General features: G+C 44.0%; 1 protein-coding gene across 2 annotated transcripts in view; it reads right to left on the bottom strand.

The window, feature by feature from the left end:
• LOC119712855 (serine/threonine-protein kinase PAK 3) overlaps positions 1–21,431 on the bottom strand; it is a 128,351-nt gene extending 106,920 nt beyond the window's left edge. For both annotated transcript variants that reach the window (XM_038164599.1, XM_038164600.1), the window contains exon 1: positions 21,041–21,431. The gene's annotated coding sequence lies outside the window, so the exon portion shown is untranslated. The remainder of the gene's footprint in view (positions 1–21,040) is intronic.
• Positions 21,432–26,218: the final 4,787 nt, after the last annotated feature.

Genomic DNA, 26,218 nt, shown 5'->3' with positions numbered 1-26,218 from the left:
GTTCTGAACTGAAGGTCTAATCCAAGTGCCTTTCTTCATAGGCAAATTCAGATCCAAATGAGCACCCAAAGTCAGGCCCCACACCCTGTGCTGGTGTGGCATCCAGGTGTGACAGGAGGTGTTTGGGCCCAGGCTGCTTTGGCAGCTCTCCTGATGCCATGAGTGAAAAGCCCACAACCTGAGGAGCTGGTCTGAGAACCTCCCTTCACCCCACTGACCAGAGGGGGTTCGCAGGAGGTTAAGTGGCCAGAAAACAAGGACCTGGACAAAGGAAAATGAAAATCAAATGACAATGAAACATAGAAAGATGGGGAAAAGGGAGACATGGGATGCATGACTAACATTTTATTGTCTCCACCTCACTTTGCTGTCCCCAAAACCCTTCATGGTGGCAACAAAGCATTTATGGCCCACTCCAAAGCTACCAAGAGCAGTGGGAATCCTGTCACTGGGTTTGCAGGGCTCAGGTTCACAAGGCAGCTCATAGTTGGGTTTCCCTGAGGGTGTGGGCAGGATTGCTGCCAGATCTCAGAACTTTACCCCTTTCCCTGCTGGAGGGCTGGGGACAGCACTCCCCACCAGAAGCCTCATAAGCCTTATAAGGTTCTCCTGGGAATGGCAGATCTTTCCCTGTGGATGTCCAGGAGCATGGACTATCCTCCTGATAACAAAGCCATGTCTTTCTGCTTGAGACATCCTAGGCATTTCCCAGAAGGCCCTGTGTAGCTCAGAGCAGTTACCTTTCAAAGTAGTATCTTTTTAATTTGCTCAAGGATGCTTTGTGGTGCCATTAAAGTTTCTCTCCAGCAAACATGCTATTACACAGCTTGGAAACTTAATTAATTAAACAACATGCACAATTTCTTTCAACTGCTAATGCAGCACAGAGGAAGAGATCTGCCACGCTCTTGGTTACTTCACTGCCACTTCCAAGAAGCTCTGAAGTCTCTGGGCAGAGAAACAGCCCTGTCCTGCCCCCCTACTACATCTGTTATCACCATGCAGAACAGTTCTGTGCAAAAGGAGATCCTCTCAAATAGCAGATGCTGCAGCAAACAAGTCTCACAACTTACTGCCCTCCACATTGTCTTTGCTTCAGAGCTGCCAAAGCTGTTAGCACTGGTAAAAGTTTACTGTGTCCTCAAATCCCATTATGTGGTTTTCCTTGAAAATGCCTCTTGGCAGATAATTCTTGTAGTCCAGCCCCTCATATGGAATAAGGTCTTTCCATTGTTACTCGTGGCACACTTTTCAGTTGAAATTCCCCCCTTCTTTCTCAAGATAAAATAGAGAAGGAAAGAACTGATCAGGTTTTCTAATGAGATTCTTCAGACCTCCTCTATTTCTCTGTGAGCTTTAAAAGTAGGCAATGAAAATATGAAAAATTAGCAAACTGCAGTTAATTTGCTACAATTTTCTGAGACTCTAAATACCCATTTCCATTTTATCCTCATTTGGATTTCTCATATCATTACTAAAAACAAAGGGTTAAACTAAGTCAGAGTTTAATCCATTCGCAATCATATTGCTGAAATGAGCAAAAAAAAAGGTCAGTCTTGGGGGGGATCAATGCTTTGCTTCCATAGCACAAGCTCCACTCAGCAGTTTGCTAATTTATCATCGTTCATTTAAAAAGAAGCTTTATTGGAAGTGCGATACCTTTTGTTTCCCTGGAAATGCAGGGTTTGCCTTTCCTCTCCTACACAGAGTGAGAGAGGAGAGAGAGCAAATTCACCCAAAGTGATCTGACAGCTCTCAGTGTTACTAATAATACTTCAATACAAGCAGCTCCCTGATTGTATCACCAGAAGAAGTCACTGATAAAGAACACCAAGAGGCAATATCCCCTGTGGAGATTGGGAGCATCAGGTAAATTCCTTCATTCTGGCTTAAGTGCCATGGGCTTATCAGTAAGACCATGAGGACTGTGCTACCTTGTCAGGAAAGAGTCTGGACCAGCTAGGGCAGAAAACAAGTGAATCATTAGAACTGAGCTGAGTAAGTCATTTAACAGAAGCCCAGATAGTTGCACTACATTAGTCACACAGGAGGTTTCCTCTCACACCTGGAGCTGGTGGAGAGCACAGCTGTGGAGGATCTCTGCTGGGATCACACAGCTGGACCCCCACACTACAGACAACCAGCAAGGCAGATGTATTTAGTAGTCACCTTCACACACCTGATGAGATGAATCCAAAGAAAAGTTTAAAGTCCTTAAGGCTCCACCTCTCCCAGAATCCTCCCTCGAGTTTAAACAATGCTGCAGTTCAGCAAAACGTTCAGCACCGGTTTGACACCAGCCCTGTCTGCAGTGAGCAGGTACAGCTTCCCTCCACCCCTCTGCCATGGCCGAGCCTCGTCAGAGGCCCATGGAAACCCTCTCAGGGAGCAATCCCCAGCTGTCCTCCCCACCCCTTGGAGGGGCTGGGAAAGCAGGAAATCTTCCTTGCTCTTCTTTCAACAGGCTCTCTGTCACAAACCCATATTCCAAGGCCAGGGGGAACACTAATTAAATGAGCAAATATGCCTTGGTTTTGAATGTGCAGGGGCTCAGGGACACAGCCTGCATTTCCAACCAGCTGGCTCCTTGTGGGGCAAACAGCTGCTTGATTTTTCAGGCTTCATTGCCTGTCCAGCCCAGCACACTGAAAGAGACTTCCACCAACACATGCAAGATGGGAACTTCTCCCTCAAGCAGGCACAGAAGCCATCCCTTTAAATGGGGTCAGTGTTAATTAACCCACTTTAAGCCCCTTTATGCAAAAAAAAAGAATACTTTTCACTTTCTGTAGACAGTTTCATCTGCCAGCTACCACTACGTTGTACAGAACAGCTCTCTTCTTTCAGTTGTAGGAAGAGGGGGTTTGTGTACCCTCAACATTCAGAGAGATCCCCAGCAAACAGAGAAAGGACTCCTACAACAAGAGAACACATAGGTGGAACTATCACCTTATTTCACTGGAAAGCATGAGTACAATTGTAGAAGGAAAGGCACTTATTCAGAGGCACTTATTCAAGGCTTTGGCTTGGCACTGTTCACAGAGGGCCTTTGGGTTTGGTGTATAAATATTAATTAGAAAAATCAGCAGGTAGAATATACAGCATGCACCCACAGGACTCTACTGCTATTTACACACACACATTTCTATTGTCTTCACTCAAAAAGCAAGTCATCTTTTTTACCCATCAAAAGACTTGAAAAGTCCAGTGAACATGCTGGAAAAAACGTTTCTATTAGCATCTTTTAAACATAAAAAGTAATTCAAAGCAAAGACTGACCATGTGACTTACTAATTTCTTGCAAAAAACTCAAACATAGAGCCACATTTCACAACAGGCTTACCTGTAAAAAATACAAAGAAACAAAATACACAGATTCCCAAAAACTTATGCTGGGAAATTTCTCCCCTTTTACTTCTGTTTTATGATTTTAGCTTATTTTAAAACTACAGAACATTCGAAGCTTTGAGTACTTCTATTATCTCCGGTTATTTGATGGCCTTGAACCTGAACTTTCAAAAAAGCCTGCCTTCACTGTAAAAAGACCAAGAAGTGTCATTACAGGGAAGTGTTATCCTTAGATTAAAGTGCAGCAGAGATGCAGCACTGCCATCCCAGCCTCGAGTGTGCTCAGTGAGGCAAACTCCACTGAGAAGAGTACAAGGTTCAGTCAGTGACCTTGGGATAAAAACTGGAATATCACTAAGCACAGACACTTGAACATCAAGAGTCAGGATTAAAAATAAATACACACAAACAGCAGTCTTGGGGTTGGGGAGAGAGTGTCTCCCCTTTGGTTCAAATTTCCACTTACTCTTCCATGGATGGGGAGCACAGGAAATTACTTCCTTATGGATGCTGAGAGACACCCCTCAATCCGAGAAGTGAGACCTTAAGGAAAAACCCAAACCAGCAACATCTGTAATAAAATAACACTTCAAGATGCACAAATTAAGACCTTGTACAAGTATCCGCACACCTCCTTTTCCAAACAAAGACAAAATTCCCAATTTCCTCAATTTTACTTCAGGATATTCCCCAGAGAAAGAGCCTTTCTGACTTCCCTTTGCTATCAATGTTGTTTTCCTCTGCTTCCCCCTCCCTTTCACCTAATTTGTTCTTTAGATATAAATCTCAGCTCTGCTGATTTCATAAGCAGTTCATAATACTTTCACATTAATGTTTTACATTATAAGAGACAGTGAAGAAGCCTCTACTGTTATTTCTTGTTTCTGCCTAAGAGACAACAACATTGCTTAGCCCAGTGGACATTTCCACACTACAGGGCAGGTATGGTACAGCTCTGCTTGTGCTCCATACCTGCACTTCTCCTCTCCACCCCCTGTGGATGTCTGACTGCTGGACCCCAGGCATGATTTTAATGGGTGGTTTTTATAGGTGTGACAGCTGGAGTAAAGTACTTAGCACTTGAGAAGAGCAGGTCTCTTGGCTCCAAAGCCAACCTGGGCATTGAAAAATCATTACTCAGATCCTAAAAAGTAATGAGATTGGCTTAGCAATAAAGATGGGTTTAGATATTAAAGGTTTTATTTGCCTCATAGTGTTTCTGCCTTTTGCATCGTCTAGCTTTTTTTTTTTTTCTCAGAAAGGAGAATTGGAAATTGTCTTTTAAACGAAAACAGAGATTCTTCCCATAAATCACCTGACTTCTGGAGCTAGGATCTCAGGAAAAATATTCAGCCTCATCAGACTGATGGCTCATAGAAGTGATTAGCAGTGCATAGAACCTCATTAGAACCTCATCAGAAGGTTCCTTCCAGGTAAAAAAGGTATCAGAATTGTCTTTTCTCCTTGTGGATACCGTTACCCAGTCTCTCAGAGTTATCACAAAGGGGATACCTACATTCAATAAACAGGCACATGTGCATTTGGACTTACAGACCTACACAAAATATATTTCAGAGGAAACCTCTTATTTCATCAGAATTGTCACACTCACTTCATGCAGCCTGAGATATTAGAGGACATCTGTACCCTCTGGCTGTATGAGAGAGACATCAAGGCTCTCCTAAATGTACATCTGCCCAAGTTCTGGATGCAATGATCATCAAGGATTCTGAAGCCTGGCTCAGTTCATGAGGCCTTGATCCAAAAATTTCCAAAGCTCTGGGGAAAGTCTAAGGCAAGATTTGGCTTTGTTTCTTACACATTGTGAGGGTGGGAGATGAGGGAGTAGAACATTAACTGTATGTATCCCAACCCATCAGCAAGTCTAAACCAACTTCATCCTCCAACACTTCCACAGAAAGCAGGACAAACCAGCCCTAAGCTGATGAAAGCCTACCAGACATCAGAGAGGCTGATGAGTGGCACACTATGGATGGACTTGCAAGCTCCCTCTGGAACTAAAAAATGCAAATTATTCTAGAGAGAGGGGGAGATTTTAACATACATTAATATATTTCAGACTTGCCACATTCTTTGAGTTCCATTGTTGAATTCTTTGCTGGGAGAAGGGGGATGGCAAAGTGACCTATTGGTGTAAATAATCAAATACAGGCTTGGCATGACGCAAGACTCCATCCCCACTCTCAGGATCTCAAACTAGAAGGAAGGTCACACTTCCATCTCCTCCCTTATCCTTCAGAAGGGACACCCCTGCACTGCTTAGCAGTAGCCTGGCCAAATGGCAAGACTTGGTGCTGCCACATCACCCTGGAATGAGCACTCAACAGGTAACTAACCTGAAAACTTTCAAAAGCCACCGTGGCTGTTTCCAAGCCATTCTTCCAAATGTACCTCCTCTTCCAAGAAGCTTTCCAAGAAGTAGAGCAGCCAACATCCCATTACCATGATGAGGCAGAGGCCCACAAGCCAGGCATCATGACTTGGCAGCTCTTTTATGATGCTTCACTTCCAAAACTATTACCAGCGTCAGTTTTGGCTGGAGGTAGTATAGCTAAGGACTTGTCATGTTCCTGCTGAAGTTAATGGAAGCTAATTTCCCCATCATTTTCACCTGTGTTGAATAACTTAAGGACATTCAGCTATCAGTGCAATCACTGATGGAGTCATACAAAGATGGAGAAAATGGGATATACAGCCCAAAGAATAATTCAGGAGCAAAGATCATCACAATCTATCCTGCTTAAGATAATTTGAGAGGCCTACCTTTACGTCACCTGGTTTGGGAAGAGATAGGCACACTTACTGCCTCCCTTTCTTCCCTGCAAAATCCCCATGCTGCTCTAATAAGAGTCCCCATACAAACTAAACACACACAGCTTTTCAAAGAAGGCATCAATGCCCTAAAATAAATAATCCTTTAAACCCTTGTGCATTGCAGCACTTGCTGGGCCTTAGGCAGGGAGAAAACAAGACAAACTGCAGCTGTGAAATATGAAGTAGGACAGGAATGAGAAAACATTCCTTTCTCCTGAGGAAGCAAGTGTTTTGATCTACCAGTTTAAATGAGGCCTTGCAAATGAAGAGCCTCACACAGACCCAGAGGAGGAAGAGCTCTTGCTGAGCTCATGCAGTACGGAGCTGCCAGCGGAAGGTGTCCCAGCAGCACCAGGAGAGGAACAGAACCAGCAGGAGGTGAAGAGCAGCCCGGCTCTTCCCAGCTCCTCTGCTGTTACTGTTTCATTCAGCTCTCCTCCTTGCCTGTATTCTGCTACGATCTTTTCTGCTTAGAAAGGAACCACGACTGTGCACAAGCGCAAGAATATAAATCCCGTTACAAGATGTTTCTTAAGGTTTAAATATGTTTTAATCTGCAGGTATAAGGTGAGTACTCACAAGAATTCTGGGAAAAGAGAAGCTGGTCATTTGGGAGTACATAGTGTAGCTCTCATTTTCCAGCCAACTCACCCCAACATGGCCAGGCACACTCAGCTCAGGTGCTCTATTGGATGCACTGGTTTTGCAAAGTAGGAGGAAGGCACTGCCACTGCTGTTATAATTAGTAGCTCCCAAAGCCCACCCACTGTATCTAGCTCTATGTGATGTCTGAAAAGGGATGCAAGAACAAGATCCAACTTCCTAGTGCCAGTTCCTGGTTAACCATGAGGCTTTGAGTCCCAGCTGGGACACTGCACCAAGCAGCAGCAAATGTCACTGTGATAGGAGAGAAGGATCATTTTTCAAAGTATTTGTGTAACACTGATATCTCAGCATATCAAAACACCTATCTATAACCCAAGTATCTTGTTCAGCTTAAATCAAGTCAGAGATACAAAAACAATTGTAAGCAAAACCGAGCCACTGTCAGCATCAGTGTCTCTGAGAGCCATTCCTGTCCTCTGGCCTCCCCAGCTGTCTTTCCTATAACAAGGGGAACAGAACACAACCTGTATCTACTGCCCAGGAACAAATAGACTATACTGCAGCAGTAAGTTAACTCAGCTCAAAGGAACTGATATTAAGCATTCCAAAAGCAAATAATTACACTCCCTCTAACTAAAGTTGTCACTCTAGAGAGTCTTGCATAGAAGAATGAAGACTTGTTCATTGTAGTCCTGTCATCTCTGAATGTGTCTCTCTTCACAGCTTATTTTTAACTTCTTTAGACACAAACTTTCACTTGCTGCTGTTTGTGTCCAAGAATAAACAGGATCTTTCTGAAGATGGAGTCTTCCAGGCTGTGACCAAATCTTGGAAGGTTGTCTAGCACTGCTGCAGTCTCTCCAAGAGCTTATGCAGAGTCCTTTGCAGAGATGTTACTTCACAACTTCTCAAAGCCCCTCAATAGATTTTGACAGATATCCCTACACCTCATGTTAGCACCAGCATGCTAACAGGACTGCTTTTCATACCCAGTCAACAATGAAAACATAGGGAACACTGCACTGACATGTGTAGACACCAGCTCTTAATTTCTAACAATAGTTGCTTCTGGTCATTTCTGATTTCCCTCACTCATCAGAACCGAGTTATTGCTGTCACTTATCTTCCAATGGAGTGGCACATGTTATTTCTAGGGAAGAAACTAAAAATATATTTCAAAAGTGTTCAATCAACCCTGTCAGTATCGTTTCTGTCAAGAGAAGAACCAAGTAAGAACACCAGAACTTGAAAGGTTTACTGTTTCACGCCATGTACTGCTGTAATTATCAGAGTACACAGGCAAGGTACAAGCAGAGCAGAATTCTTCTGCCAACCACTAAAAGAGATTGGCATCCCAGATGATAAACATTTCTTTAAGTCCTCTCTCCTCTGCATTTCCCCATGCCCTGCAGATACTCTTCAGTCCCAGCTTGTGTGACCTGAAGGTATTACACACAAGACTTGATAAGAAGACAATTTTGCTTCATGGCACTTTATGAAGCTTCAGTAATTCAGTGCCTTTTATAGTGAAAACAAACCTATTCTGGTAGTTTAACGCAGCAAAATCATTCTGAAGCTCCATCCACATTTAAATGGGAATCTTTCCAATCAGGACAGGCAAACCCAGAGATTATTGTACTAAACTGAAATGTGACAGATTCAAACACTTGTCCCTGATTTCGTGAGACGAAATTGTCCTGACAATGAGGAATTCTGAACCTGTCATACCTGGTTCAATGCTTGCACTAGCTCAGCATGGCTCTATAGGACCACATTCTTAAACAGATGCACCTACGTGCTGAACAACTTTGTGTGTGCAGCTGCCAGAGCAGCAGCCCCTGTAACAGCCTGGCAACGCTCCTCTGGTCAGGAAGGGCTCTACTTCACAAGGATTTGATTATCCTCAGTCACTGAGAAACAGAAGAATAGCCAGATAACTGTAAGCATGTCTGATGTACTCAGATCTCTGCCCAAGTTCAGCACTTCAAATAAGAAGAGCCAAAGGGGACATTGTTGTCAGCTTTCCCTCATTATTCTGTAGAAGGCCACATCTCCCCTTTCTTCACCTCTGTTTTACACCAGCATTCCACTAAGACCGTGTCCTAAACAAGAACTCAGAAAGTAAAGAAGATGGATTCTGTGATTCTATTGCCCAGAGTGATTTCTAGGACAACCTTTCATATCCCAATGTTCCACTTCGTTCTCGAGATATAAATATTTTTTCCTCTATGCATGTCTCAGGGACTTCCTTCTAGATTTTACAGCAAAAACTATTGAAATACAGATTCACCCAGAAACTTCATGAAGTGCAAACACACACTGTTCTCTCCTTTCTAAACTATACACATAATATGAGATCCACCTCTGCTGAGGTGAATTTCACTTGATCTTGGCATGACTTACACAAATGCTGACACCAAAAAGAAGCCTGCTCCCCACTGTCTTCATTTAAGGGAAAGAGGTTCAGCTTTGTATTTCCAGTGCTTCCAAAATAAGCAAAAGATATACTGAAGAACTCTGCTGGCTTTGCTGTACTCCAAAGCACCTGAGACAAGGATGGGAATGAACCAGAACTGTGCAACAATCCCGTTCCACAGTGTAATTAACTCTCATTTTCCCTGGCCCTGGAGTGCTTGTCTCCTTCAGCCATAACTGAAAGAAACAACAGAAAGCTCTGGAGGCAAGGGAGGGGACAAAAGCAGCTGCTGAAAGTTGTTCTCCCTGTTGGCTGTATTGCTTATTAGGTATCTGGCTAATTTCTTTCATCACAGAGGTCATCATAAATAAATTCTGCATACAGATCAAGTTGAAACAGAGCAATTAGGAGTCAGGAGAGTCAGCCCCCAAAATTACACTCTCACTTGATCGCCCAACAGCCTTGGGGGACCTGTACCATGCCCATTCTGCCATAAAATGCTATTTTACTGGGATACCACAAAAAGCCTGACATCAGCTGAGACCCAGCCTGTCCCACTGTTCACCATGGCCTCACTGCCTCCCCATACCCTGAATACCTCCAGTTCCCCCTGCACCCCCAGGGAGGGGTGCTGAATCTGGCACAGCCCCAGTGCTCCCAGTGCTGGCTCAGGCTTGGGGACACAGGACACAGCATTAGCCGTGCCCCACTTCCCTCACCTGGTAAATGGAAAGAAGCCACAATTCTATTTCCTAGAGAAGGCTGTGGACTGGTGTCAACTCAGGAACTGCCCTGCACCCCTGACAGGGATAAAGCAGGAGATGTGCAGGTTCTGAGCTTTGTGTGCTCTGCTCCTTTCCAGACTGCGGGCCCAAGCAGCAGGGCAGGAGCACATGGCTTGCTGGCTACCAGTTCAACTCTCCTGACTTGTACCTGGGCAACTTTACAATGCAACGTAAAGAATTGTTTTCTAATTAGCCATGCACAACGAAAGAAGAACCATGTAGCTAATAAGCACAAACAGAATCACCATTCCATGAGACTTTATTAGGTACTTACAACTGAGATTGTAGCCATTTGTCCTGACAATAAGCTTTGGCAAAACTGATGCACAGTGTCCTTTAAATCTCAACTGGTTTAATTAGACTAGTTGAGGATATTTGATAACCCAGCCCTTTAGCCCCTCTAAAAAGAATCACATTGTATGCCCTATTTATTAATTTTTATTTATATCAAGATACTCTTCTGTTTCTCTAGGGGGCATTTGCAAAAGTTAAAATGCAGAGCCAGACAATAAATCCATCAAGTACCTAATGAAATGACCTTCCAAGGAAGTAAAACCCCATCACCCTGAAAAGCCAGAGAGGCCTTTGTTGAATTTGCTGAAGGTAACTCCAGCTTGAAAGATGGCATCTCTGCCTGAGAGGTTGGAAAAAGTGGTGGCTATCATGTTTGAGTGAATTATTAAAAGTGACAGTTATCTCTGTATGCTTACAATTGGAACTTCTGATTTCACAGACTATAACAAATGCACTGCTGCTGTTCTGAATGGCCTAGCATTAATAAAGCAAACCAATTTTGAGTGCCCAAGGCCGGAACCTCAGGGACAGCAGATGGTGACCAGGACACCCATTCTCACATTAGCATAAGAACAGTATGGAGTGGGTCACAGATTGCCTTTAAGCAAGCTTTCAGTTGTCCACACAGTCTCTGCTTCCTACCAAATGAGACAACAGCATTGTTTGGGATTTTTAATTTAGGTAATCGGTGCTTCCTGACATAAAATGTATTTCACAAACAAGGCAAGCAATAAAGAAATCTATCTCCTTTGTAACTACTTGCACTCCATAAGCACCTGATTTAAACTTTGCACATGCAACAAAAGGAAATTAACAGTCCTTGTTCACATGTGCTAAAATATTTTGGACAAATTACTTAAGAGCTCCTAAAATTAGACCTTTCTTTCCTAAAATTCCTTCTAATTTTGTGAGCAATTACAATTGTAATTTCTTGTAAGCACAAATGGCATATACATTGATTTCCAAATTGATGCTCTCATTGAGAAGCAGAGCAAATCCCAAACAGAAAATTGGAAACTGTGCCTCAAATTCTTTGAAGAGTATGAAACCCATATGCTTATATGCTTACCTGGATTCAAAATTAAGACTGTCCTGATTTCAAAACAGGCAAAACTTCACCCCATTCCTAATTTAAGCCTCAGAGTTTAGTAAAATGCAGCTGAGGACTGGACTCTCCAGAAAGAAGTTCAGAGTGAGACTCAGGATACCATATGCAAAATGTTATAAGACATTTTGTCCTTTCTAAACACAGGTAAGCTCCACTTTAAATAAAGTCTCACAGAATGTGTGTTTGATACATTATCAGTAATGAACAAAGCCTTTGTGTTTACATGTCTGTCTTCTTGGCTGTGTTAACTCAGATTTCTGAAATAATAAATTAATAATTAACTCCAGATTTCTGCAAATATGACTCTGTATTCCTCACACTTTGTGCTCCTTAGACAGGGATCCTCAGCTGAGTTTGTTTCCCGGCTGTTTATTGACCATCAAGAGAATGCTTCAAGTCTACTCATCATATGCATCAGTCAAATCAGATCTGAAAAGCCTTGAGGAAGAACCCCATTTTTGAAAAAACAGAAAGCACATTAATTGAGAGATTCCCTACTACCTCACAAGCTCTCTGCAAGAAAGATACAGAAGGGCAGAGATAATTTCTTTATTTTTTTCCCCTCCATCTGAGAAACAGGAAGGAAAAAAAAAGGGGGTGTTACTTCCACTCCCAAACCTAAAGGATTAAAGATGAGTTAAAACAATCCACACACATACTGTGTGCCCACATACCCCCTCCTTAGCACTGCACTTACTCTAGAAATTGCAATCATGGCTTCACCTGCCTGGATCCCCTTTGAAATCCCCATGATGGGAACTTCTGAAGCAAAGACTGGTATTAAAAATCTGCAGGATGCCCAATAGATGGTCAACCTCATTCCAAGTCAAAAGTGCAAAGCTCCAGCGGTGACAGTGCCATGGGTTCCCTAGAATGGATCTTGGCAGGCTCAGCCAGCCTCCAGCTGCCCAAGCTGTTCTCCAAAGCGAGCCCAACAAGGAGCTAGCAAAGGCAAGTCACTCCACACCACAGGCACACCCCAGATTCCAGACATGGTTGATGGTAAGGCAGCTGAGAATTACAGATTTACACACAACACAGACTGGCACAAGGAACAGACGAAAATCTTTTGTTGATGTTGCTGTTCTTGTTTCTCATGTAACACAGTTTTCATTCCCTAAAGCAAATGTATTAATTGCCAACTGAAAATAAGTCATCTCATCATCTTACTTGAATAAATACCAGTAATTCTGGAGCTTGACTGGAAAATTCAAGAAGCCATATCTGAACAGTTAAAGCAAATATTTATTCCTGTGTCTTGATCAGCACATTTTCTTCTCTATGAACTACTTGAAAATTATGAATTCTCTAGAAACTTCATGGAATTAAGGAAAACTTTTTAATAAACTGGAAGATATTTTGGGTCACATGATCACTGGACTCCACTGAATTATGAGGGTCCCTTCCTGGATGAGGTGCTCAGAAGGTGCCTGAGGATTTTGCAGTTGATAGACGAACTATGCAAAAACACCAAGGAGAGGGACTAAAAGCTGGGTCATTATGTAATCTTGAGCAGAGCTGCTTAGGGCTTAATTTTCTGAACTGTTTGGCTTCAAGAATTTCAATTTTCATTTAACTTTCTTCCAGATACTTCTGGGGATGAAATTTCCAAAAACTATACCAAATGAGAATTTACAATCATGCCACTGGAACTTGGCCCCCTGATAAGACCCTCTGCTTAACACTCAGTGTTGTTTTACAGAGAGAAAATGTAAATCTAATAGCATTTCTTGATTCTGCCTTTGGGGGAAGAACTATCCACTGCTGCAGGTATCTCCTGAGTGGCTCTAGAAGGAGAGGGAGAAGAAGAGTGATAGTAACTTGTGCTGGAGAGGAAATGTCATCTTGTCCTGTCAGTGCCAAGACTCCTTACAGTCATCACAGAGTGAGAATGAGTGAAAGGAGGAAGACAAACATAAACGTTACAGTAAAACACTACAGAAATATTTTACACTGCTTTCATGATGCATATCTATAGCCAGAGTAGGGATGTGACTGTAAAAGTATTATTTTAAAATGTTCTCTAATATCTAATATATTCTGCTCAAATTCCATTGGGGTGGTCTACAGAAAAAAAAAAACCACACTGTAGCCAAAGCACTGCAGGCAAGTACTGGATGTTCTGTAAAAACATTAACAGTTTTTTGCCTGCAAATCTGCTCTCCATCATATTTCTCATATTCCATTCCTCAGTTCCCAAGATACTAGAATTTCCTCAGTTCTGTGGTTACCTAGAGTTTTCTCATGGAGACAAGCCTCAAACACATAATGAAGAAAATAAACAACTATCAAAAATCCCCTAAAAACAACCCTTTAGCTTATTATTTCCTTATTCTTCCTGTGCAGGCTCAGAGCCAAAGACACTGCAGCCACTGCTGGGGAGATCAGTGGTAAACATTGTTAGCTGTTAGCAGAGGAAAAATCTTAAAATAAATAGGTCTTCAAGGTACAATTTTTCCCCTGATAAACATTAAAGAGGGGCAAAGCCATCAGACCTCTTTATCTCTCCTCTTCATTAAGCACTAAGAAGCACTAATCTGAAAATGAAAAGGACAGTTTCTTTGATCCTATGGGAAAGCCCCACAGAATAACCAAAAGGCTCCTGCCCCATTTGTCACATGGCTGCCACGATTTGCAGGTGGTATGGCAGAAATGAAATCCCACACTGATGAAACCTGATGTGGGTATGTGCTCTCCCAGTGCACTCTGTGCTGGACAATGGCCTGGGCAGACACCTGCCTGAAGTGCCTTTCTGAATATGCAGGAGGAGGATATTCCATTTCAGTTCTTGCAGCTATTAAGGAGTCACAGTGAAATGGTCATTACAGACCTGTCAGGCCAAAATGTGCTGCACTTACAGAGCTTTTATATGATTTGCCTCTAGCTGACTATAAACAGTGAAGATGATACATAGCATCCTTTTTACAGAGATCTCAAAAGGATAAATAAAAATAGTTTTCTATCTGGAAGATGCCAAGTGCAGGTAGGTTAAGTGAAAAATCCAGTCTCTCACAGCAGGGCAAGAGAAGAATTGGGGCCAGAATCCAAATCAGCTGACAATAGTCCTGTGACCTCAGCACTAAATGGGGATCTTGCTGTACTTAAAGCCTCTTTCTCAGAAAAGTTTGTCCTGCTGAGGTGTTCTCCAAAGAGTACCACTGGTCTGGGAGTCCTGCTGCAGGAGCCTGTGAGGATGAGCAGAGGAGGCTCCTTCAGTAACAGCCTTTCCAGGGCTTCTTCCAGAGGTCAGCAATCTTACTGCCTTCTTTGGTTTTGGGCACTTCCTGACTTTTAATTTAATCTGAAGGCTGTGATTCATTGTTACTCAGCAATAAACTGTTTTCCTTAAAACGGCTAATCAAACTTTGATGAGGCCCTTGAGCAATGGGAAGATTGATTAGATACATTAAAGGTTAGGTGTAGAGCAAAACTGAAGACTAGGACATAAACTCCTACTGAGTTGAATAGAATTACTAACTGGTATTTCTACACATATCTTTTTCCTCTGCTCTATCCCATATTTTTATATATTTGTGTAACTACCCCAGCATCCTGAAAGAGGGAGGTAACCTCTCCCATGCTTTGCTTGGCTCCACACCTTACATTTTGTGAACTAGTTAACATGGCAGAAAAGCTGCAGTGCCACAGGCTCTGCCCTGCCTGTCAGCCCTGAGCTGTACGTTCACCCACAGGTGGGATGAAAGGGATGTTTTTGATGGCAAGGGCTGGGAGGTGGGCAAGGAAGAGAGGTTGTCCTGCAGACATCCAGGAGTGACCACCTCTGTGTGAAACAGAAGCTCTCAGCAATGTTTAACTGTTTAAACTGATGTTTAACCTGAATCCCCCACTTGAATACTTATGTCCTTAGCAATGCTTGCTTTCTTACTCCCCAAAATCTTCAGCAGAGAAGATGTTGCATCCTGCCTAGGTAGCCTGTTGTAGAATTTACTGTAACTGCTGCTGGAAAGCATCCTTAAATTGATACGGATAAACTTCTGAAAAACATACTAATCTGTGTGCTGATCTATGAAGGCAAGAAAATGAGCTACAATGTGGGGAAATGAACTGACCAGCAAGTTCCTGTTGTATGGTCTTTATACTGTCACCTGAGCCACACAGGACAAGTCATATCAGGCTAGAACAGCAGAGCAGGTGACCTTCAGACCTACTCTAATATTGCAGTCCTTATGCTACCACAAAAATAAAACATTCACACCAACTGTCAGACAGCAGGTCAGTTTTTCCAGCTGATCCTCTGCCTTATTATGTAAGAGACATTGTTTGGTTATTGCTCTCTGCTAACCTCTGCATAAATCAGCCATTACGGACTAGAACAGAAATTGTTACTGAAAATTCAATCATTGTTTCACTGACTTTTTAATACACCACCATTGTGTACATCAAAGTGCATTAACCTGCTTGAGCCTATCAGAAAAGGTTTTATTAATGAACTCCATATTACCTAACAAAAAAGAAAGGAGCAGTGGTCCAGGACTTGGGAGGGATGGCAAAAATTAAACACAAATTTCTCAACTTCAGAACTCATAAATGGTGTATTTAGGAGAGGGCATTATCCTTTATTTCACCTACAAAGGTGTTTTTATCTCCTACACAATTTAATTTCTGTTTTGCTTTGGCTGACACGTGTTCAAGAATCACAAAACCACAGAATATCCTGAGCTGAAATGAACCCACAAGGATCATCAAATCCAACTGGCCCTGCCCAGAACAACCCCATTAATTCCACCATGGGTCTGAGGACGTTGTCCAAATTGAATGTTGGCTTCTTGAGCTCTATCAGGCTGGTGCTGCGACCACTTCCCTGAGGAACATGTTCCAGTGCCCAACGCCCTGGTGAAGAACCTCTTCCTAATATCCAGCCTAAACCTCTCCTTCACAGCTTCATGCCATTTCAAAGCCCTTGTCTATGAGACCTAGTGACACGTGAGGCCAGCACAGATGATCCATACCTTCTCTTTCCCTTTCCCTTTCCCTTTCCCTTTCCCTTTCCCTTTCCCTTTCCCTTTCCCTTTCCCTTTCCCTTTCCCTTAGAAATTTGTAACTCCACAGTGTTTGATGCTCATGGGCACAAGCTGCCTTGCAGATAATGCTGCCACTTGATGGTACCCAAGGTTTAAAATTTGGGAAACTGCTGACACTGGTCAGTGACTTTGCTTGGGGCACACTTGGTGTCAGGGAAGGAAATATCTTACACCATACAAATATGACAGGATGGATCCATCCCAAAATCAAATTAATCCCTTAGGGGAAAAAACATGCCAACAAATGGGTTTCATTACTGAAACTGCAAGAAGCTCCTGGAAAACCCCACAGGTACAAAAGGGGACACATGAATTCAGCACTTCAGTCCAGTAACACAGCCCACAGTCTGTCATTTTAATGCTGCATTCAAAGGCAGGATTTAGGAGACAGGTTCATTTCAAGGCTACAGCTGTGACAATCTTAACTTCACATCAGAGTAAACTACAAGGAAGATCTTAGCCTTAGGAAAGCTGCCTGTAATGAAAAGCAGCTATGAAAAGGCCCTTTTCACATCTCTTCTATCCTCACTCTCTCTATATATCAATCTATTTACATATATACTTCTGCCTACCAAGAAGGTATAGAAGATGAAACCAGACTTTTCCAGGAGGTGTACAGTGAAAGGTAACAGACACAAACTGAAACATGAGGAATTCTGATTAGATTTTTTTTTCTCATGAGGATGGCCAAACACATGAAATTGCATCAGAGAGCTTGTAGGATCTTTATTTTTGGAGCTATTACTAATTTAACTGAACCAAGCCCTGAGGAACCTGCTAAAAATTGGTCCTGCTTTCAGCAGCAGGTTGGACTATATCAACCCCACAAGTCACATTCAGCCTAAATTATTGTGTGTTTTTTCTTGGGTAAATTTGGAACCAGACCATAGGTCCTTAGTAAATATTAATATATTTCTATAATACTTAAACTGACCCTCTGCACTGCTCAAGAATGGAGAAAGGCTGCCAGTACTCAGCTAAAAAAAATAATGGCACTACCCACAAAACACCCACAAGGGCCAGCACCCACACTGGAGATCTCTACATTCAGAAACCTCCTCCAGTGCACTCAATGAACACTTCATCCACCATGGGCTCAAAGTGTCCAGGGAGATTCTATAGATACCCTGCTGTGCTCAACAGACCTGTGACTACAGACCCCTGGTTCCACAGTGAAACCTTCTAGAATATGATGCACTGAAAGAAAGATTACTGGGGAGTTTAAAAAAAAATCCTATAGGATCTCAAAATGTATCTTATTCTATCTGAAGGGCTAAGGCTTCAACTAGGAGGATAATTTCAAGGCACTCAATCTTAAGAGAGCACTGTGAGAGACTGAGAGTATTTACATATACTGAATTAGTTATGATCTGATGATTTAGTGATATCTATTGATTCCCAAAGGTATTTTTGGGCCCATACTTTCTTCACTGACTGTTTTTATGTAGTTTGCCAACTACTGACAATCTGTTCAGAAATATCAAGGAACATGAAATCTGGAGGTGTATCAGTGTGTGAGCGTCCACTCCAAAACCTCTGTGAAAATAACCTTCAGGGATGGCAATCGGCCAGAGAAGCTGTTTGAAGCCAGCTAAGATAAGAATAAATATTCATGGCAGCTAAGGATTTTGCATTTAATACCATTCTGCTAATGCAGATAAATATTCAGATTTCCCTGGCTTCTGGAGAGTAAACCCGGTTTTAAAGAGAAATCCACACAACAGCATTCAAATAACACTACAACTGCTGGTAAGGGTTTTGGGTGACGTGTTATCCTAGTTTTTACAGACCAAATAAAATCTCAGCAATTTAAACATCTACATCAGACAACAGATGCAGAAAGATTCATGCTCTGTATCACTGCTGCCAATGGCAGAGGGATGGCTCTACCTGTACCATCCTGTGCACCACCACACTGTGCTTCTACCTTTCAGAACTGTACTCCATTCACAGGTAAAGCACCTCTCACTTATTTTGACATCTTTGCACTGAATAGTATCATCCAAAGCTAATATTTTACTACTTTTACTCCTATCCATTTGTCTCTGTGCTAAGGCAAATGTTTCTGCTGTATAAATCCCAAGATCACAGTTGAGTGTAACTAACTCTGAAGTGATGACTACCTTCACAAGACTGAGTTTACAGGGAAGATACACAGCTGAATTAGAGTTAACCATGCTATTGCAGCTGTCAACCATGTTACAGCAGCAGATCTACAGAACTTCCTAACCAGGAGGAGGTCAGCACTTTCCTCTCCAGATGACCAAGAAGCCAGAGTTGCATCCTGTCTCCACCACAAATTCAAGTTACATCACATGCAGAAAATAACTTAGAATAAATTATTCAAAGGGAAGCAGAATCAAAGAAGATTATTTCCCTTCCTCTGTAGATTCACAAGCAAAAGAATAACTTTCTTCTACAGCCCATTATTAAAAGTCTCCACAAGTAACCACACCACAAGACACTTGCACCCCAGCTGGATGCTACATGACCACTGAGAAGTCACTCCACTTTCTCAGATCTAAGTTAGGAGTTTAACTGAGAACATGATCTTTAATCTGTTTTCAATGCACCTTCAGACTTCATGAAAGGAAATGTGCAAGATGACGGATGGACCAGTTGTTTTTTATTTTTTTCAAGAAACAGCTCTCAGACTGCTTTAGCTTACTGCATCTTATTCCTTCTGTGCCATACCTTCATTTCTGGATGTCTCTTTAGAATGAACAGTCACACTTTCTCTTCCCTCTTGTGACCATAGTTCTTGTAAGAGGTTGTAAAGGAGGGCAAGTAGTTCCTAAACAACTCTAGGTGTCACACTTCTGGCTGGACAAAAAAGGGCAAGAGGAATGGAATTGTAAGCGAAAGTGCAGGCACAGGGCAATGAGAGGGCAGGGTTTTTCTTCCCCAGGCTTTCACTAGTCTTAAGCAAATCACTTCCCTTATACATTGCTATACAATAAAGTAATAGTAAATTGTGCAGGTTTCTGGCAGGATTTCGAAAGTACAATGCTCAGCTACTAGTGCACAGGTTTGAGGCATCAAAGCACTCTGGAATTCAAGATGTTCAGCTCTCTTAGACATCAAACACAAATTTAAAAGAATGGAGATAGATATAAACAGAATCAGCACATTTATGATTCCCAGTTAAGAAGTTACCTTCCGCATCAGAGCCATTGGAATAGCCCTACCCATTGAGCTTGTCAGCCTCTCTACCTTTTAAAAGGATACCAGAGATCACAGCAGTCAATACTGCTTTGTATTTATTCTCTCATTTATTCTCTCATTTAACATATACTTATCCTAACCTGAATCGTTGCATGATCCTGAGAATTCTCACTCCAGTGAGAATGACTTGAAGACATCCAGACCATGGGTTTCACCTTTGTGAAGAAAACTATTTACATGCAGGGGTGCAATATTTTACTACGGCAGCTACTTTTTAAAAAATAATGGGTAAAGAGTGTTCCAGCTGCAAGAGTTCCATCCCTTCTGGGACTTCTGTCAGTGTTAGAGACTTTGCTGCAGCAAAGTTTTTACAGGATCTCGGTGCTCACTATATCTGTTAGACAGAGTATGCCCAAAGTGTGCCAAGAGAGAAAACCTGAATGCTACACTGAAGTGACAGTAACAGGATAGAGGGGAGCTCTGCACCTGACCCAAGGGGAGGATGGCTAATTTAACCTTCTGTCTTGTTTCAGTGGAAGTCCACAGTGCTCATCTCCACTTCTAATATTGTATTTACCATCACCAGTCTCTTAAACTGCTCAGCCACTTGATGGTGATCCCTTAAACTAGGGCATCAGATCCAAACCGAGAATGGCTAGACAGGCAGATGGACTATGTCACTGGCAAAATGAGAAGTTTTAGGCTGCGATTGGCTTCAAAGGCAGCGTATTCCAATTACTGTCTTCCTGTAAGTCTGGAAGTGACTCGTGTAAAGACACTCAAGAACATCCCGCTGAGCCTCCAGATTAAAAATGATAAGTTAAAAGTTGGGGAATGTTTAATATGTGAAAAGCAACGATCTTAAGATATTTGAATTGCAAGTTACTGAAGGTGCATCTGTCATGGGAAGGTGCATCTATGGCACTCAGCTCGGCCCAGCGGGCAAGCAGCCCGGCTCGCCGGCGGCTCACACGAGGAGCCTGCAGAGCTCTTGGCCTCCCCTCCCCTCCTGCCCCCCGCCAGGCATCCTGCGCCTGCCTGCAGCGCCAGCCGGCAGCGCGGCATCAGCATCCCGGTCCCGCAGCATCCCGGTCCCGCAGCATCCTGCTCCCGCGGCATCCAGGCCCAAGCGGCACAGCCAGGCACATTACAGAGCCTTTTCCATGGAGCCACTTCTCCCTGAAGCCTCAAAAACCAGACCTCCAGCCCGAGGACAGAGGTCGGGGCGGTTAGAAGGCACAGATTTGGGAATCACCGAAGAGAGCCGGGTGCTGACAAAGAGCTCGGGGCTCTCCCCAGCCCCCCGCAAGCTGCAGCCCCGCTCGGACCGCCGGCTGGGCTTTGATGCCCGGCTGGCTGCAGGGGGGCCGCGGGCTGCCAGGAGCCCGCCCAGGGCACATCCTGTTGCCGGGCACGCTAGGTACAAAGGCAAAGCACAGACCTTCTCCCTGGCCTCTCCACGGGGAGGCTACGCTTGTCCTGCCGGCCGCGGCCGCGGTGCCGGCGGGGAGCTGGAGCCGGCCGCGGTGCCTCACCGGCTCCACATCGATCCGCCCGCCGGCAGCCTCGCTGCTCTGCTCTCCACCCCCTCCTTCCAGGGGGACAAAAACGGGGGTGGGGGGGAACCTTTCTATTATTATTATTCTAATATATTCTGGGGGCTTGTGGTTCCTGCAGCCAGGCGGAAGTGAACCCGCTTTCGCCCCCCTCCTCCTTCCGCGATGCTCCGGGGCTGGATGCGGGCGGCCCCAACAGCCCGGGCTCCGGTCCCGGCTGCCCGCAGCCCCCGGGCAGCAGCGGCGTCCCGGTCCCTCGCTCCCCGGGCGGGGTGGAAAGGCGGTTCCGTGACGAGAGGCAGAGGTTACTTGGGAGGCAAAAATGAGCGAATAATTTTCTCCACCCCAGTGATGGGAGGGCTGCCCGGTGCCCGCCGGGGCGAGCTCGGCGGCCCCAGAGCCCGCCGAGGGCAGCGGTGCCCTCAGTGACGCGCGGTCACAGCACCAGAGGAAAGGCTACAAAAAGCACCGAAATAGAAAGGTGTCCGCTGGCTCCTTAGTGACATCCCGTGGTGCGCGGACACTACTGCCGATGGCAGGCGGGGCCCGGGGCTTGCCCAGGCCCCCGGAGCTTTGCGGGGTTCGGCGCTGCCCGCCGCCTCCGTCCGGAACAGCGCGGGGGGTTCCTGCAGGGCCCCAGGCGGCGGCCGTGGCTGGCTGGTAAAGCGGCCTTGAGGCGCTGCTGCAGAGCGGCGCTGCTCTCGGGCGCTGCGGGGGCTTGTGCCTTACGAACGTATCGCCTCTTCCACAGAGCTGCGGAGAGCAGCGAGGGCTCCGAGCTGAGCTGTGCCGCTGTGCCCAGGCTGAGGGGCAGAGTGAGAGACGCCAAATGAACATCCATCTAACTAAGGCAAATGTCAATTTCCTAATTCAGCATGTGCCATCATGTTGAATCAGACTTGCAGAACGTCTGCCCTAGCCAAGAGGCACAATAGAGATGAGGTGGTGAAACTGTCCCTCCCTAAGCCTTAGCTACTCTAGAGACCTCTCCTATCCACCTTCCATGGTCACACAGCACAATGGGATGTTCTGATGGCCTGTGGCAGAAAAGGCAAGAGAAAAGACAGTGAAAAAGACCTGAACTCGGGGACCAAACCACCACAACCTGTCCACAGTCAGGAGGAAAGCATGAAGCCGGCACTTAGGCACCGCTGAGCTGAATGGATTCCCACTTTCAGGATGCTGCTTGTAATGAGGACGTGGTGGCATCAACCTACAAAGCCCTTGGCAAGCTTGGTAAGATCCATGCCATATGCGCAAAGCTCAGACTGCCCAGACCAGAAAGATTAAGGCTAGCCTAGGCAGGCCTGAACACATAGCAACTGAAACTCCTGATAATTGTTCTGTGGCATATGGGTGCAGGGTTGTGGGTATAGATGGGTTGTAAAAGGCTCTTCTAAACTCTGCTGCAGGAGTAACTCACATCAGATGATGCACATGCTCACAAGAAATTACTGGGACACTTTACTCAGATCTCAGTTGTCCCCAGAAGTCAACTGCTCTCAACACCATGGTGGAACTTAAACTCTATAAAATTCTGTCTTGTGGGAACAATGAAATGGTCGATGAAGCTGATTATCTCTTTGGTCCAGTGTCTTGTTTAGGACTTGCCATTCTGGACTGTGCAGATTCACCTCTGTGCTCAGTTTTGTGTTAAACATTTCCTTCACATCGCAACAGTGGCAGAGTTTCTTAGTCAACTGCTGCATCTGTCTCACAGCCTCAGGGGGTCTGTGTCCTCCACATTGCCAGTGGATGGCTGAACAACCATGTCAGCAGAAATGCCCTCTTCCAGGTGGGACTGGCCAGAAGATTGCACTTCATCCTAAGGAGTGCACGCCTGGACACACTGGTGCATAAATCGTGTCTTGCAGCTTAATTACTGCAATTCTCTGTGCTTTGAAATAAACCACAGCAGGTGTAAAATACAGCAGATGTCTGCATAGCAAAGGAGAGCAGTGTGGTGCTTTGCTCATTCCAGATTCTTACCAAGTGCAGACTTTGGTCTTCTTTTCTGATATTCAAAGCCTTTCATAATCTTCCATAGCCAGCTCCTGCTGGAGCACTGCCACCATTGACCAAGGGGTGAGAAAAGACTGTGGGAGTTTCACATTTCCCAGGCAGTATTTATGCGCTGTGGAACTTAGTTTAGAAATAACCCAGATCTGAATGCAGTCCGAAGCAAATGCAAAATTTCTCTCCTGAGCTCCATTTCTTCACACACAATCATGCAAAGGAGGCTGGTAGCCAGCCCAACAAATCCAGTCCCTATAGTCTAATCAAGCTATTCCTATTAGTGGCTAGATAGAAAGGTGAAGGAAAGGATTTTTTTCTGTTTTAAAATACTTGGGAGGCACACAAGTCCTACAGAGATGGGAACCATCTAAATATATATAAAGACACAGTGAGATAAATTAACCCATCTGTTGTAATCTAGTAGTTTAATAAAACCAATTTTAAAAAATAACAGTTTCATGAAGCCACTAAAGCACTATTGATATTTCCAAGTTTTTAAAATTCTTCTCCAAAGTGTCTGAATGTAGGAAATCAAGCATCTCCTGTCAGATTCCTGAACTGCATGAAAAGGAACAAGGCTGTGCATGAAGCTGAAGCAAACAAATCGTGGTGTTATTAAAGCAAATTGCCACTAACACTCTAACCCAGACCATTGTGAATTGCTCCTCACACCCCAAGACACATACTGATTTCCATGATATGTCAGCACACACATCCATCACTATCCTTCTTCCATCCCAGAGATCTCAAAGCACCTCACAGATGGTGCTTAAATGAAGGCCTAAAACACCTTCACTCTTTTTCCACTGTGAGCACAGAGATGTGCTCGTCATCCAACAGGAAGTATTAAAATGACTGGAAAGATGAAAGTGTCCTGCACATATGCCTTGCTCTTCCAACTAGATGGCACTTCCAACACATCTGCTCATAATTAGAGAAAATGGTTTCCTCGAAGACTGCCCTGAGCCATCCACTGACAGCTTTACAGGCAAATCAGGGCACAGAAGCAGCGTTTTGCTACATCCCGATGGACGATGCCATTCAGTTCCGTGTCTGCAGAGCCACACAGCAGCTACAGAGCAGCACTCAATATACTGGGAATTCACACAAGCTTTTGTTGGTTTTGAATGCTCATCTTCTGGTACAGCCAGGTGACAGATACAGGATACAGTCAAAGGTCATCCATCAGGGAATCCTACAAAACATACAGGAAGAGAACATAAGCACCCAGTGTATCAGCCATCATCTCACAGGCATGTTGTGTGTGCTCTGAGACCTCCCAACAAATCAGGATCATCTGGGAAGTGGAAAAACAAATGTGCACTGGCCAGAGAGCTGTAGAAGGCCAGTGAAGTACCCTTGGAAGAGTCTTCCAATAAATGTGCAGGCAGATTGAGCTTCCTCTCTTCCCTTTCCTCTTCAATACATGCACACAACTAATCTCAGTGTGATTTCTGTTGTCATATTTCTCTGGGTAAACCTCCATGCCCAGAGTACAATCTGAGAGCAGAAGTCTGAGGAACAGGCAGAACTGGAGATTTGATTTGACAGTTCAGCCCTGAAAAATGTCTTCAATTAAATTACAGAGATACCCCACAGACCTCAAGAGGCTACCAAAACACACATCCAACAACACTGTCCATTAAAAAGACACCAGCTGTGCTACTCAGGGTGTTTGGTTACTGTCTTCCTGGGAGAGCAGTGAAACTACCCAACAATCAGTCTCACAGCCCATGAGGCAGCCCTGCCCTGGTGTGAGGGTATGTGTAGAGCATTACATATTCCTGTAATTCCTGTACAGGAATACCTGTGGCTATGGGCATCATGAATGTTAGAACAAAAGAGAGAGTTGGCCATACCTGCTCACTTCTTGAGATCGTGTCTGGGTTACCTCTGTAACATCCTCTTCTATGTTTCTGGTTTTGTTTGAGTTTATCTTCTAGAACCTGGTAACTGATTCTCACTGTTATTATCAGTAATGCTGCCAGAGTCTATAAATAAAATACATATTTCAACTGATAAATTCCACAGTATGAAGAAACAATGTGCTGTTAATAAAATGCAGATGAATTCTCAAAGGAAATGAATGGTCTTAAACCCCACAAATTTGAGATAAAAATCCATTCTGCTGCATTTCAAGTAATTACAAGAGAAAAATGCTGAAGACTGTTTCTTCTCAAAACTTGGCAATTTTTATATTATGCTACTATATTCTTATTGAAAAATGGTGCTTTTATTCACTACCACTTTTTTTTTTTTTTTTTTTTTTTTTTTTTTTTTTTTTTTTTACCTTGTCCAGTGCTGCAGCCAAACATCTGCCTGTTAATTTAGCAAAGTAAGTTAATGGTTAGTAACTCAGGAGTTTCCAGAGAAGATCCCCACAGATATTTCCTAAGGAAAATTCTCTCTAAAGCTTTGTAAGGATGCACTTAGGAGGGGAGAAGATTGAAGAAATAGAAAGATCCCGACAAAGCATCCATGTGATTGTTTGGATAAGTTGGGCTCTTCTCCTGAAAAGCCTCAGTGGAGGATTTGGGACAGGTTTTCAGCTGAAGCCAATCAATAGCTCAGTGTGCAAGTTTCACTCTGAATATGCCACTGTGACTGAAGAAAGCTGGGAGTGCAGGAAATGAGGCTAAAAGCAATTGTGAGGTAGCAGATAGTTCACTGCTCAGAGGATTCATTCCTTCCTGTCTTTAGAGAGCTACAGAGAAAAATTAATCATGCTTATTACAGTTGCACATTCTGAGCCTCTTCCTGCTCACATGTTGACCTGTCTCTATACCAGAAAAATTCTTAGGAGCCAGTCCAGCTTCACCAAATATATCCCAACAGACGGAATCCTGTATATCTGGGATTTAAGAGACAAATCCCCCAAAAGCCCACTGTCTAAGCAGATACAACCTAGGCAGTCATCAGCAAGCCTCCCAGATCCCTGGCTTACACTGTCTCTGCATGCTGTGCTGGAGTAATGGAGCAGTGTCAGGCCTTGGGACTCTCAGGTGCAGGTACAAAAAAGGCACATTACATTGCTAGACTCCAACAGC

The sequence above is a fragment of the Motacilla alba genome, chromosome 4A (assembly GCF_015832195.1).
Source record: "Motacilla alba alba isolate MOTALB_02 chromosome 4A, Motacilla_alba_V1.0_pri, whole genome shotgun sequence".
NCBI lineage: Eukaryota > Metazoa > Chordata > Aves > Passeriformes > Motacillidae > Motacilla > Motacilla alba.
Note: the sequence above shows the minus strand (reverse complement) of the source record. Positions and strands in the feature narration are given on the sequence as shown.